The sequence below is a fragment of the Macadamia integrifolia genome, chromosome 11 (assembly GCF_013358625.1).
Source record: "Macadamia integrifolia cultivar HAES 741 chromosome 11, SCU_Mint_v3, whole genome shotgun sequence".
In the NCBI taxonomy this organism is placed as follows: Eukaryota; Viridiplantae; Streptophyta; class Magnoliopsida; order Proteales; family Proteaceae; genus Macadamia; species Macadamia integrifolia.
The window spans coordinates 22,211,016-22,223,694 of record NC_056567.1 but is presented as its reverse complement, the minus strand read 5'-3'; the positions used below and the strand labels follow the sequence as shown (position 1 = coordinate 22,223,694).

The 12,679-nt window shown below is 38.2% G+C and overlaps 1 long non-coding RNA gene across 3 annotated transcripts; it reads left to right on the top strand.

Annotated features, from left to right (window-relative positions):
* The first annotated feature begins 4,651 nt into the window (after nucleotides 1–4,651).
* Nucleotides 4,652–9,866, top strand: LOC122093187. Of its 3 annotated transcripts, none has more exons than XR_006144382.1 (2): nucleotides 4,652–4,893; nucleotides 7,467–9,866. It is a non-coding gene; the product is annotated as an uncharacterized LOC122093187 (long non-coding RNA). The 3 variants fall into 3 exon arrangements; XR_006144380.1 differs by having other exon boundaries at nucleotides 7,438–9,866; XR_006144381.1 differs by having other exon boundaries at nucleotides 7,422–9,866.
* Nucleotides 9,867–12,679: the final 2,813 nt, after the last annotated feature.

Below are 12,679 nucleotides of genomic sequence, written 5' to 3'. Positions count from 1 at the left end.
CAAACCAACAATTTGACAACCTACTTTGAATAGGAGCCTACTCTCCTTAGGAGGTCCTGGCCCTTTTCTGTTTAATCATCTTGGTTTTCTAAGGATGCAAAGTACACTAGTGCGTGAATGTGAGTGTGATGTGCGTGTGCCAGTAGCCGCGTGAGTGTGACATAGATATAGAGCTAAAAGGGTAATTAATTCCAAGCGTAATAAAAGCTGGTTTAGTGGTTTGTCATCTATAGTTATTTCATTCATTGCCCAATTCCTTTAAATTCTTTCGTGTCCATATTTTTTCCAGCCTGTAAAGTTGGTAATTAGATAGGCGGGATGGGCTTACCAATTTATCTAAGGATGTTTTAGTTTTTTCTTTTCTTTTTCTACCGTCGTGTATCTTAGGCTTTCGATTTGACAAGTCCCATGGGTCCATACTGACCCCACAATCGTAAGGACCGAGTCATATCGGGGTTAAATGAAAATCATTCAACTTTCACTGAAAAGCAGTGAAAAGTACTAAATACCCCCTTGTGAGTGACCCAAGGTGTGTCTAGTGGGAGTCGAACTTAGAACGTCCGAATTTACGATTCATACCAAGTTTGTTGTTCACCAACTGTACTACCTCCTTGGGTTAAGGATGTTTCAGTTATTTGACATAAAGTATTAGCAATTCAATGGCCAGTGCAAGCTTTCATCTACATTCTTGGTTGGAATAGAAATAGCGCTTGGAATCTTCTCTGTCTGGTCGTGGCTTCTACATCTGTGTGAGGCTCAATCGATATTCTTCTTTTGGCTTAATTTATGATGAGTAGGGAGGAGAAGAAAGAAAGACACAAAGGTGCTAGCCCATTGGATTTAACTGTATAGCATATATTAGTGTCTTCATGTGTTTATTTCTCTCTTCTCCATTTGAAATGACTTCCTACCCTTCCTGTACTATGCTTATCCCATGCCCCCATTGGTGCCCCCTACTAATGTGTGGCTCTTCTTCAACCAACAAATAAAAAAAAAATTAAAGGGGTGGCAAATGGTTACAACTTGCAGCTAGAAGAAAGGAGAAGAGGAGGATGAATAGAGTTTGTGAAACCTTTTATGAAATGACTTCATTGCACTTTTGTTTTTAAGTGACAGGTGTAGGGAGGCAATTGCGAATCAAGTCTTGCCGGTTATAATGATTTTGTTTTAGGAATCATCACCTAGATAAATATCTCACCCTTTCATGGGAGAGAATGAATTACTATGGATGGTAAACCTCATCTAAGATTTTTGGGTAAATGTCAAGGTTATAAACTGGGAATGTATTATGCACCTAATCAGCCTGGTCGAAGGGCGAACCTCATTTTGTTTAGACCATTTATAGAATGACCATTTCTCTGGTTACCGGTTTTGTATATTGTTATGCATAGTAAAACAATGAAAAAGACTAACCCTAGAATAGGTTGCTAGGTTAAAAAACAGATAAAAGCATGTGAGTCAAATTATGCTAATTACATAATACATACACCATTACGTTTTATGTAAAAGCATGCACGACTATGCTGGACATGTTATGATCCATCATGGTAATGCAAGAAAGCAAATAAATTATGCTAGGCATGGTATTCTATACAAATATAAGAAAATCTCTAATTAGTCTGAAACCACAATTAGAATATTTAACTATACTTGGTTGAATTCTTTAATTATCTACATTATTAAAGTTAATTGAGGGTTGAAGAACAAGTGGCTTACATTTAATTTAAGTTAATTAAACTATCCAAACAAAGCTAATTAATTAAAACAAAATAATTAACTTCCTAATAAGTCTAATTAAATAACTAACCTAATTAAATAATTAAATTAGAGAGGAGAGAGAGAGATGGAGGGAGGGAGGAATACATGTATTGGTCAAGGAGGCCTCGCAAGTTCAACTCTATAGAGATTTGACATTTTCGTTGATTTCGCGGTGATACGCTAATCTAAGAGGTATTTTCTCCTTTTTCTAACTTTTTTCGATATTTCTATGCTAAAATCGTATTTTAATACACTATTTTTTTTTTTTTTAGTTTTTTTAATGTGTATTTTTTTAATATAGGGTATTTATAGTAAAAAAAAAAAAAAAAAAAAAAAAAAAAAAAACTAGCCCTTAACTGATGTAGGAGTAAATCCCGCAATATGGTGCCGCAAAGGGCACCAAATCAAGGAAGGGGCTCCTCTACTGCGGAATAGAGGTGGCAGCTCATATCCGATGCCTGGGAGCATCTCAAAGCATGTTGTTATGTGTTGGGTTCCATGCCAAGGTATTCCAAGGGGTCGGATCTGAGCCGCTACCTCTATTACTCAATAGAGGAGCCAAATCCCTCTCAGCATCACATAGGTCCACTTGCGGGTCTACAACAGTATGGCCTCTGATTCCACAAGATGGTTCCTGTAGGCCAAAAAGGTGGCAACCATGTGGCATCTTAGGAAGTCGGAGAATAGAATCTTTTGGTCCAAACTTCAAACAGTTATATCTCTTAATCCAATGGTTCGACTTAGTTGAATTATATATCATTGGAAAAAGTCTATTCAAGTAATATCCCATGATGTAGAGACTAGATCTTTACCAAAAAACAGACGTAGAGACTAGATGTAAATTTGACCAAGAAATATAGTCAAAAAATTTTCTAAGCGAGAGACCTCAAACAGGTAATTTGCATAGATTAACCGCTAAATGGCGTCATCTTCACACCAAAGTCTAAACTCGGTCACTCGGGAGTGAAAATGACAAAATATACTAATCCTTAAAGTTTTAATTTGCTATGAAAAGGTTAGGGCACCCAAGTTATACTAGTGGAAAACCGATCATTTTCTATTGCATGATCTTTGAGAGCTGAGTCTAGCCATCTAATATCGGGTAATTAGTTGTGTGCTGATTATAACCGATCTTCTTTTGTTTCGTTGATAATATGCTCTTGCAGTTAATCTAACCAATTAAACTCGAAATCAAATCAATGATTTTAATTTCGGTTTCAATTTTGACCGAATAATCAACGAGCACTCGACCGTTTGACAATCAAAACTGAAAACCAATCGGACCACGAATCAAATCATGTTTTAGATTTGTTAACCTGTATTATTGTTACATCAAAAATAAGTTCGAATCGTTTGAACCAAATGGATAGATCGATCAATCGAATTTCTTGCCATTTTGGTATTGATTTTGGTTGCTAGAAACTTTTAAAGAGGCCAAATCGATCAATACCAATTGGACCTAATTTATCAAACCAATAGTAGATATCGAGTTTCAATTTGGCATTTGTATGCCGATAAGGCATTCGGGTTCGATTTTGGTCTGAACCTGTATATACAACAACAAAAATAACAAAAACAAAGCCTTATACCAGCTCAATGGATCTTCAATGGACAAGTTTGCAAAGTAAAAGAGAAAGAAAGAAAAGAGGAAAGAAAACTAAGCAACACCTCCACGATATCCCACCTAAAAGCGATTAGTAATATGGATCTCTTCCCTCCAAGCAACTATGTTTAATGTCATACTAGGATCTAGATTGAGCTTCTGCATGTCCTTCTTTACCAACTCTTGAATGGTCATTTTATGCATTATCCCAACTCTTCTAGCTCTCTCCATATGGATTTGGTCACTCATTCTTATAGGAGCATTTAAAGGTCTACGCTGAATATGTCCAAACCATCTTAAGCGACATTTTCTGAACTTGTCTTGTATTGGAGCAACTCCCAAATCGGCTCTAACTCGTTCATTTTTCTCCCTATACCCCTTATTTTTGCCACACATTCATCTTAACATCATCAATTCTACCATACTCAACTTATTTATGTTATGCTTCTTAATAGCTCAATATTTCACTTCATATATCATTGTCTGTCTTATAACTATCTTATAGAATTTTCCTTTAAGCTTTACGAGTATACGCCAATCACACAACACTCTAGAAACACTTCTCCACTTTGTCCAATCCTACTTTAATTATGTGAAAAACATCATCATCTATCTCACCCTCTTTGTTTATGTTGATCCCAAATATTTGAAATGACTGCTTTGAGAGATCTCTCTCTCCCCAAGTTTCACTACATCTTTATCTGTCCTTGGGTGACTAAAGTTACATACCATATGCTCCGTCTTTGTTCTACTTATCTTAAAATCCTTAAATTCCATGGTAGATCTCCCCATAACTCTAACCTTTCGCCGATCTTTTCTACTAGCACAACATTGGCAAAAAACATATAACACTGAACGTCACCTTGAATGTTCTTGGTTAAATCATCCATAATAAACATAAATTGATAAAAACTTAAAATAGATCTCTGATGCAACTTTGATTGATAATTGACCTCCCACAATTCTTATTCATCACAGCACCTCGTACATGATAGATGAGCTCTCTATATACCTGAGAAAAAAAAAGGGGAATCGAGAGAAGCCAATTGTTTGATTTGATACTCAACCTATGTCCCATTTCTGGGCTCAAATCATTTGCAATTTCGATCTCGTATAATTTCGTGAAATACCACCTTCAGGAGGTGACACATGTATTGATACCAATGCAATGGTCCAGATCTGGTACAACTAATAAAACCTTAAATTAATGAAGAGTAATTTAAATCAGATCTGGATCATTGCATTAGTATCAATGCACGTGTCATCCCTGAAGATGATATTTCACAGAATTGTACGAGATCGGAATTGCTCACGATTTTTACCCCATTCCTACTTCTTCCTTCCCGTTCACGCCAAGCGGGAAACCAAGAGGTTGCCAACTCTCTTCCCCCCAACTCCCGACCTCTCCCCCAACTTTCTCTGCCTCTACCTCTGCCTCTGCCTTTCTGGTGGTGGTCAATAGCTTCCCTCTCACACTCTCTGTAGACTGTAGAGTAGCCACCAACGAGCCAAGGATTTGCTGTGTCACAGAGGTAAGCTTTTCTGGAATCAGTTTTTTTTTCCCCCCTGCTCTGTTTGATCTTGGTATTTTCTGAGATGCACTTGGAGCGATAGTAGCTAGAAGCCTAGGGCTTGAGCTTGGTTGTTCTTCCTAGAGCGAGTTTCAGTCTCTTTGCTTGAGAATGTCTTGGGGATTCCGAATGGAACGCCAATGATCCTTGTACTTATTTATGCCAAGAAACAGATTTTGATAAGATATGAAGTTTAGAGTGGAGTCATGTTCGGCTTCATGTAATTTTCTTTGAAATAAAGCCGATTGTGGTTGAATTTGAGGGAAATTTTTTTTTTTTTTGGGGGGGGGGGGGGTGGGGGTGTGGGGGTGTGGGGGAATACAAGAAGGTGATCATGATCAGCAAAGTAATGAGGGGGATACTGTCAGCCTTACGGGCAGTGGAAGCGCCTTTTCTTATTTATTTTCATCTTGTGCTTTTCTTCCCCCTTCCCCTCCCAAAAACCACGCCATGTGGTTGAGCCAAGAAGGGTTTCAAATCGTTGATTGCTGGTGAGAATTTTCATGCATATAAGCAGTACAATGAAATGAAAATTCAACTGGAATTAAAAGAATAAGATGCTTCATGATCTTTCAGTTTGCACCCTATCCTCCAGTTCATGTTTTCACATATGGAAAATATTATATATTGCTCTACCATATGCTGAAATATATTGCTCTTCCATATTTCCAGATGACATCAAAATACTAGTTAAACTACTTATTCTCTGTGAATTGTAGTGAATCAGCATAGATGGTCTTAGATGAAGGTGAATGCATGGATAGAGTTTTAAGTTACAGAATTCTAAGGATTTCTCATGTGTTACAGGAAATTAGAAGAGGAACTTGCCTATTAACATGTTGATGTGAATTAAAACTCCATTTTGGGATGAAATTTGATTTTGTCATGTTAATTATTTGTAGCCCTTTTGTCAGTTTATATGATTTTATTTGAAAAATGTCAAATGAAATAGCCCCTGAGGATGAACTTGATGTTGAGATATCCAATCATGATGGAAATCCATATTGACATGAAATTTTAGAACCTAAATCATCTTCCACTACTTCAGCGAGAAAGCAAAAGAAAACATCTACAGTTTGGTTGAAGTTTATTCGAATCCCTAAAGAAAAAAAATCCTGATGGGAGGCAGAGGGCAAAATGTAGAGCCTGTGGTAATGTAGGACTGGATTTGACAACCAAATCAGACCCAAAACTGCAAAAAATTATAAACCAAAGAATAACCAAAATTCACCCAACAGTAGAAAACAATAATAGTCCAATACTAGTCAGCCAACATTCCTTAAAACCCAGAATTACCAAATTCAGAATCTGGAATTTCGAAGGGCAGAGTTTGCACCAACAATATAGGATATCCAATAACATAAATAGAGTATGGATAAAGTACAATCAAAATCAAAACATCACTAGAATAGACAAATCAAATCAGAACTCAATTCTGGAAAGCAGGTTCCGAAATCTGACCATCGATCCTAATACTTCAAAAACTTCAGCACTAGATGTTTAAGGAACAAGTAACAAGTCTAAATACTGATTAGAAGGTCTAATCCATCGAGAATATATAGGCGACAATCAACTCCAACAGGCATCAGAAATCAGACAAGAAATTCTGGACAGAATCCAGTATTGGTCAGGACTGCAGATTACTACACAACAACTGAACTAGAGGTCTGATCTGCCTCAAAACAGGATCGAGTCCTCTTCTTAATGGTCCTAACAATCGACTAAAATCTCAAAGCCATCGGGTGGCCAGAACTCCAACTTAGAGTAGGCCGACAGAATAGAAAACAGAGAACTTAACCCAGAAATTTCTGTAGAAAAAGTTTAGATTACTTAACTGTTCCGCTGAAGAAGAGAACCAATAAATAAGACTAGAAATAATAACAACCCACTCGGACTTCTCGCCGCAGAGTGTCGATTGGATCAAACACCAATCCCTAAGCCTTGATCAAACACAAGGAACAGCCATGGATACCCAGCGGCAGCAACAAAAGAGTTTTTTTTTTTTTTCAATAATCCAAATCGTGGTCATAGTGTACCCTCTCCTTTATTTATAATAATGATGGGGTATTGCTTACAAAGTAGAAACTTAAAAGCATCTAAATAATGACTTTCTAAACTACTAACATGTAGTTACTAAAACTGGAAATTGGAATCTAATGAAATTAGAAACTAGCTTAATACATAAATTAGAAACTAATTTAAGACTAAAATTAGAAACTAAATTAAAAACTAAGTAAGTAATTAATAACCTCATCAATAGCCCAAACCGTGGACCATAGAAGCAGCCTTGGTCGACCCAATCAGACACTAGGGTCGACCCTCTTATTCTTCCTTGAGTAGGCCTTCAGATCTGCATCATGTGGGACTGTATATTTGGCTGACTCAGACAATGGCACTAGCACTTTGAGAAGACATCTTAAGAATTGCCTTAATCTTGAAAACAAATCCCAAAATGTCAATTCGCTATTTCTTTAAAGCTAAACCTACAGGTGATGCCTATGGTAGGGCTGCTGCTTCACAAGATGTGCTAACAGTGAAAGAAGAGGAGGCCACTGATACTTCTACACCACAAAACTCTTCAATTGCTTCTAATGCAGTTGATGCATAGTGATTTAGATATGTCTTCGAGCAGGTATTTTCTTATTCTTCTGAATTTATCTTCTATGAGCTATAATCTATACTAAATTACTTGATTTGGATATATGCTCTGGGTTACTTGATTTGGGTATCAAATACCGTGGTTCAAGGTTGTGAATCTATAGATTATGGGGTGGTTCATTTATTTGGGTCATTTCCTGATGTCTTTTCAAATTTTGAAGTGGTAATTGATATGATGTTAGTAGAATAAGATGTTTGGGAATAATGGAATGTGTTCCTAAACAAAATTGATGCTTTGATCATCCAAATAAGGATGAAGGCACCTTCATACTTTCTACTAACATCATATGTAGCACATTGAATTGTACCATCGCAATCCCTGCAAGCATAGTTGTCACGGTGTCTTGGTGACATGGAGGTCTGGATGTAAGGTGACACCAGTGAGGCACCCACCTTGACAACCAAGGCGACCCTAGTTGTCAAGGCGCCTGGATGCCGAGGCGGTCGCCTTGGCAATGCCTTGACAACTATGCCTGGAAGTATGAGTTTTGAGGAAAAAGTAGTGATTTATACTGTATCACCTTCAAGGAACAGTTCAGGTATCTTCTTGGCTTCAAGAAAGTACAAAGGTGCCTTTATGATGACTGCTCCATGGAAAATATAAGGCCATTAAGAAACAGCAAATTCTTTGGATGTAGCACAAGTTCCAGTATGCATATATTTGTTGGTCTCATAGGGAGATAGATATTCAGCTAGGGTGAATATATTCCACTATATTCAGGTCAAAATTTGTCAAACAATTCCATGACAGGCAGCTTTTCAGCCAAGCAGGATGGGATATCAAAGGGATTTCTCCATGAAACACCATGAAGCAGCCGATAAAGGAGTGGTACAGAGCAAATTTATGGCTTAATACCCTATTGATTACAACTTATACTTCTACAATGTGCATTGGATTGAAGAGGAGCCTACTGTAGGAATGCAGCCTTGAGGGTGTGGGGAGTTGGAAGAAGTCTAGATGATATGGGAAATTGAAGATTTGAATTGATATATATCAATAACTTGAACCTGAACATTCACAAACACCAGACCAAATCCACAATCCAAGCCATTGAAACGCAAGTGTCACCCATGTAGTGGAGAAGCTTTAATGAAACCTGGTATTACTTTTGGAGGCTTTAGGAAAATTGAACTAACTGATCTCTCACAAGCGAGTGGGATGTTGGTTAGGGGGAGCAAAAGTGGTGGTTTCATAAAGGATACTTGGATTCTATTATATGGACGATCTCCTATTGTTTCCGCAAGATAAATGCAGTGGCGGATAGGCTGGCGAAGCATGCCACTGCCACAAGAAGTTCAAAAACCTGGGATGTAGCTCCAGCTTTTATTATTTCTGATCTGAATGGGAGGGCCAGCATAGGCCTCGATTCAGGTTTATGTAACTCTTCTTCTAATTGCTTTGATTTCCTGTTCAGCTAATGGCCATGCTGAAGGTGGAGCAGGATCTCAAAGGGCTTACTTTTGTAAACTATCATTTTTCTGATTCTAATACATTCTTTGCTGACCTTTAGGGGAAAAAAAAAGAGACAATCTAGTCCAACGCAATCTTTTGTTCTCTTGAAGACTTGACACAGTGTTAGCATTATTCATTGCATGCACTCCCCCCATTCTTTCATCTTTCTTTGCTAGAATTGAAATGCCATTTCTCATGCTTTATTTGTAGTTTTAATACTTATATCGTTTTGTGATTTCAGATTCCATTTTGATATGTTTTAGGAATCATATGTTGCAGGCCTTCAATGCCATACTCTTAAGGTTCACTCTAGTGGTGGGTCTTCCCTTGGTTACCTGTTTGGTGGTGGTGAAAAGTAAAAGCATTAACCCCCAAAGCACAAAGCTGTTTTATTGACTGTTCAGGACCTGTACTAGCTTGGAAGAAACAGTATTTCATTCTAGTAGAAAATGCAGACAGTTTGATCTTGCATTGTAAAGGAAAGAGGAATGAGGAATGGGATGGGTTGGTTGGACGTTTTGGGCCTTATGGCATGACAGACTAGCCAATTTAAATTTGTTCATAGGCATATGGTTTTTTTTTTTCTGGAGCCTCAATTGGAGGATGCAATTTAGGTGTTTTTTCACTACCAGAAACTCCCAAGTAGCTGGAAGGCAGAATGGGCCAAAAGGAACCGGATTCTCTCCAGCCAGCAGTCCGATGTGCGCTGGAGAGGATCTGGGTCCGGCCAGAATTGCATCAATACATACTAAACTGTCGTTTCATGTAGTGTATCAATGACTAAAAAAAAAAAGTCGTTTCTAATAGATTAAAATTATAGCTAGTGGGTTTTTGCTTAGTGTAACAATGGTTGGTTACAATAACCTTTTTCCCGCAATTCTTCCTTTGGCTCAGGCTTACTAACTACGGGGTTCTTCTTTTGGAACAGTTGGCCCATATGACTAAGATTAAAAAAAAATCTAACCTCTCTATATCTAATATTGACATTGATATATTTACGTTTTTAAATTAATGTTATTTCTTTCTTTTGTTTGAAAAAAAAAAGAAGAAAGAAGAAGAAGGGTAATTTTATCTTTCTGTATTCTAAAACTAATACTAGTGTGACGGTGTTACTTTTTTGTGCTTAAATGTAATAAACGATTTTTTAGGGGGAAGATGTAATATAGGCACACACCAGGGGAGGTTGATGTAAATTACCCAATAAATAAAAAGTTGGTTACACACTTACACCTAGTTGGGCACCAAGATGGCTTTGCCCTTTTGCCTCGAAACCATATACAATAGGAGTATTTTGGATAACAATAAAATTATCCTCATTAATAGGTTTTGTCTTATCTTGGGTGGGTTTGGTCTTGTGTGACATAGGATGGTGATAACTTAGGATTGATTAAGATCCTCTCCAGCAGGCGGTGCTGATGGCTGGAGAGGGAGCATCAAGACGCAAAATAGGAGAGAGAAGGACCAGCAAGATGACCTGTTTTCTCTCTCCTTTTTTGTGTCTTGCTGGTCCCTCTCCAGCTAACCCTGGGGACTTATCGGATACACCCAAATTATCTTTTGTAGGTTAGGATCTAATATACCATGTATCTGTTGACCGGTCAATGGTTGGGGTAACTAGTCCCAAAGTCGGGTGGACCAAGATGGGTAGGTTGAACTCAACCCCACAATCACCTGACCTCTCCTAAACCCTAAAGGACTTGGGTGGGATTATCCGATTGCTTGACCCCCAAGCCACTAAACCCAAGGCTAACTATGATAGAGTTAGCCGTTGGAAGGATTTTACCACAGTTAAGTTGACGGTTATGATTCCTAACCAGGGTTAAGTTAGCCATTACGATCTTAGCCAACTCAGCCATGATGAAGAAAGATTCCCCCAATAGGGTAGAGACACGTGTCCATGATCTTCGACCAATAGGAGAGATCTAGGCATTCAATATAAGGGAAGGTTAGCTAGGGAAGGAGGTAAGGTCTCAATTCACTGAACACTTACAATACCGTTTCACCGCGACTAACTTTAGCATCGGAGCTTGACCCCGGAGCTTCTGACCTATGTTCTGCAGGTTTATGCGTGGCGAAAATGTGCAGTAACAGGATCATTATATGCATTGGAACCTTAGATGTTTGTTTTCATTTTTAAGCTTAAGCTCAACAAAGAGAAACTCAGTGCACAGGGTTCTCGGGCAAGTTCAGCTCAAGCTCAACCTAATGTAAAAATGCTTCATCCCAATTAAGGTAAATTTTGGATCTCAGGATTTGTGTCATTAGCCCGTTAAAAACTCCTATGACCTTAGATCGGCAGCCCATAAAATAGGCCCATTAGAGATTTGATTTGATTTTGAACCAATTGTTCGATTTGCCAAAACATGAACTGAAACTGATTTGGACCGATTGACATGGGTTGACTGGTTGAGTATAGACAGATAACCAACCGACCAATATTGAATCAGGGTTCCGAGGACCGATTAAATAATCGGTCTGTTTTGGTGTGTAGGATGGATTATGCCCCGACAAAACCAGATGATCGTCAAGATGCCACAAGTGTACGTAAAAGGATAACATTCAAAACTAACGTAGCTCTCACGGTTTTAACAGACTTCAATCCTTATAAGAACCACTATCTTTTCTCTTTCCTTCACTCACAAGGTGGGACCGTCTTAGTTGCCCCCTAACATTAATGGAGAGTAGCAGTATCACGAGCTAGAAGAATATCTTATCCCTTAATGCATTGGGGTGTGTGAGCTTCTAGTGAGCAGGACGTTAGAGACATCATTTGGGCAACTAGAGTAGGATAGTTACTGGGAGTAATCTAAAATGCTTATAAGGGTTTTTAGAAAATGATTTTGAACTAGTAGAAAATGTTTCATCAGCTGGGTCCGTTTGATGACAACATTAGGGTAGTTGTGATTTGTGAAGCTTAAATGATAGTGATTGTGCTTTTTTTTTCTCATCACATCCATCAGATCAGAATATTTCATTAATCAGTCCGTAAAAGATTCTAATCGTGAGGTCTAAATGGACATGGGCCCCACATATCAGACATCATTTGGACCTCATACGCTGCAAGGTTTCCATCATAGGAACACCAAGTGGGTCGGTGCCTACTGAAGAAGCTTGGCGAGGCCAGGCATACACCAGCTAACACTTTTGACTCAAACCAAGCCGCGTCTCTCCCATTTTTTGTAATCTTTGGGGTTCAATGGATCTAGGTTATTTGTTATATTGTTTAAAAACGATGTTTTGACACAGAAACTAGTTTTTGACATGAAACGGAGTTTCTGGAACAGAAACGATACCAAACAAAACCTAAATATGACATTCTCTTCCTCTCTGGCACAGTGGTTTTGCTGTAACTTTTCACAATATTGCGTTAAAATTGTCTACAATGAAACGGTGAAGTGCAGTGAATATCTAACGACTGAGGGGCATAAACACCACTCGCTTTAGAAAATTTGATGTTTGAGTCTGTTTTGACACCATTTATGATGCCTTGATTTTATACTAAAGTCACAATATTTTCTAGGGGAATTTTAAAACGCATGTGAGTAAAGGAGTGTTAAGAGCCATGTCTCTCCAGATACTTTGCCCAACCTTCGTGCTCAACCTTGGAGTATTGGTATCCATATATTGATCTAGATC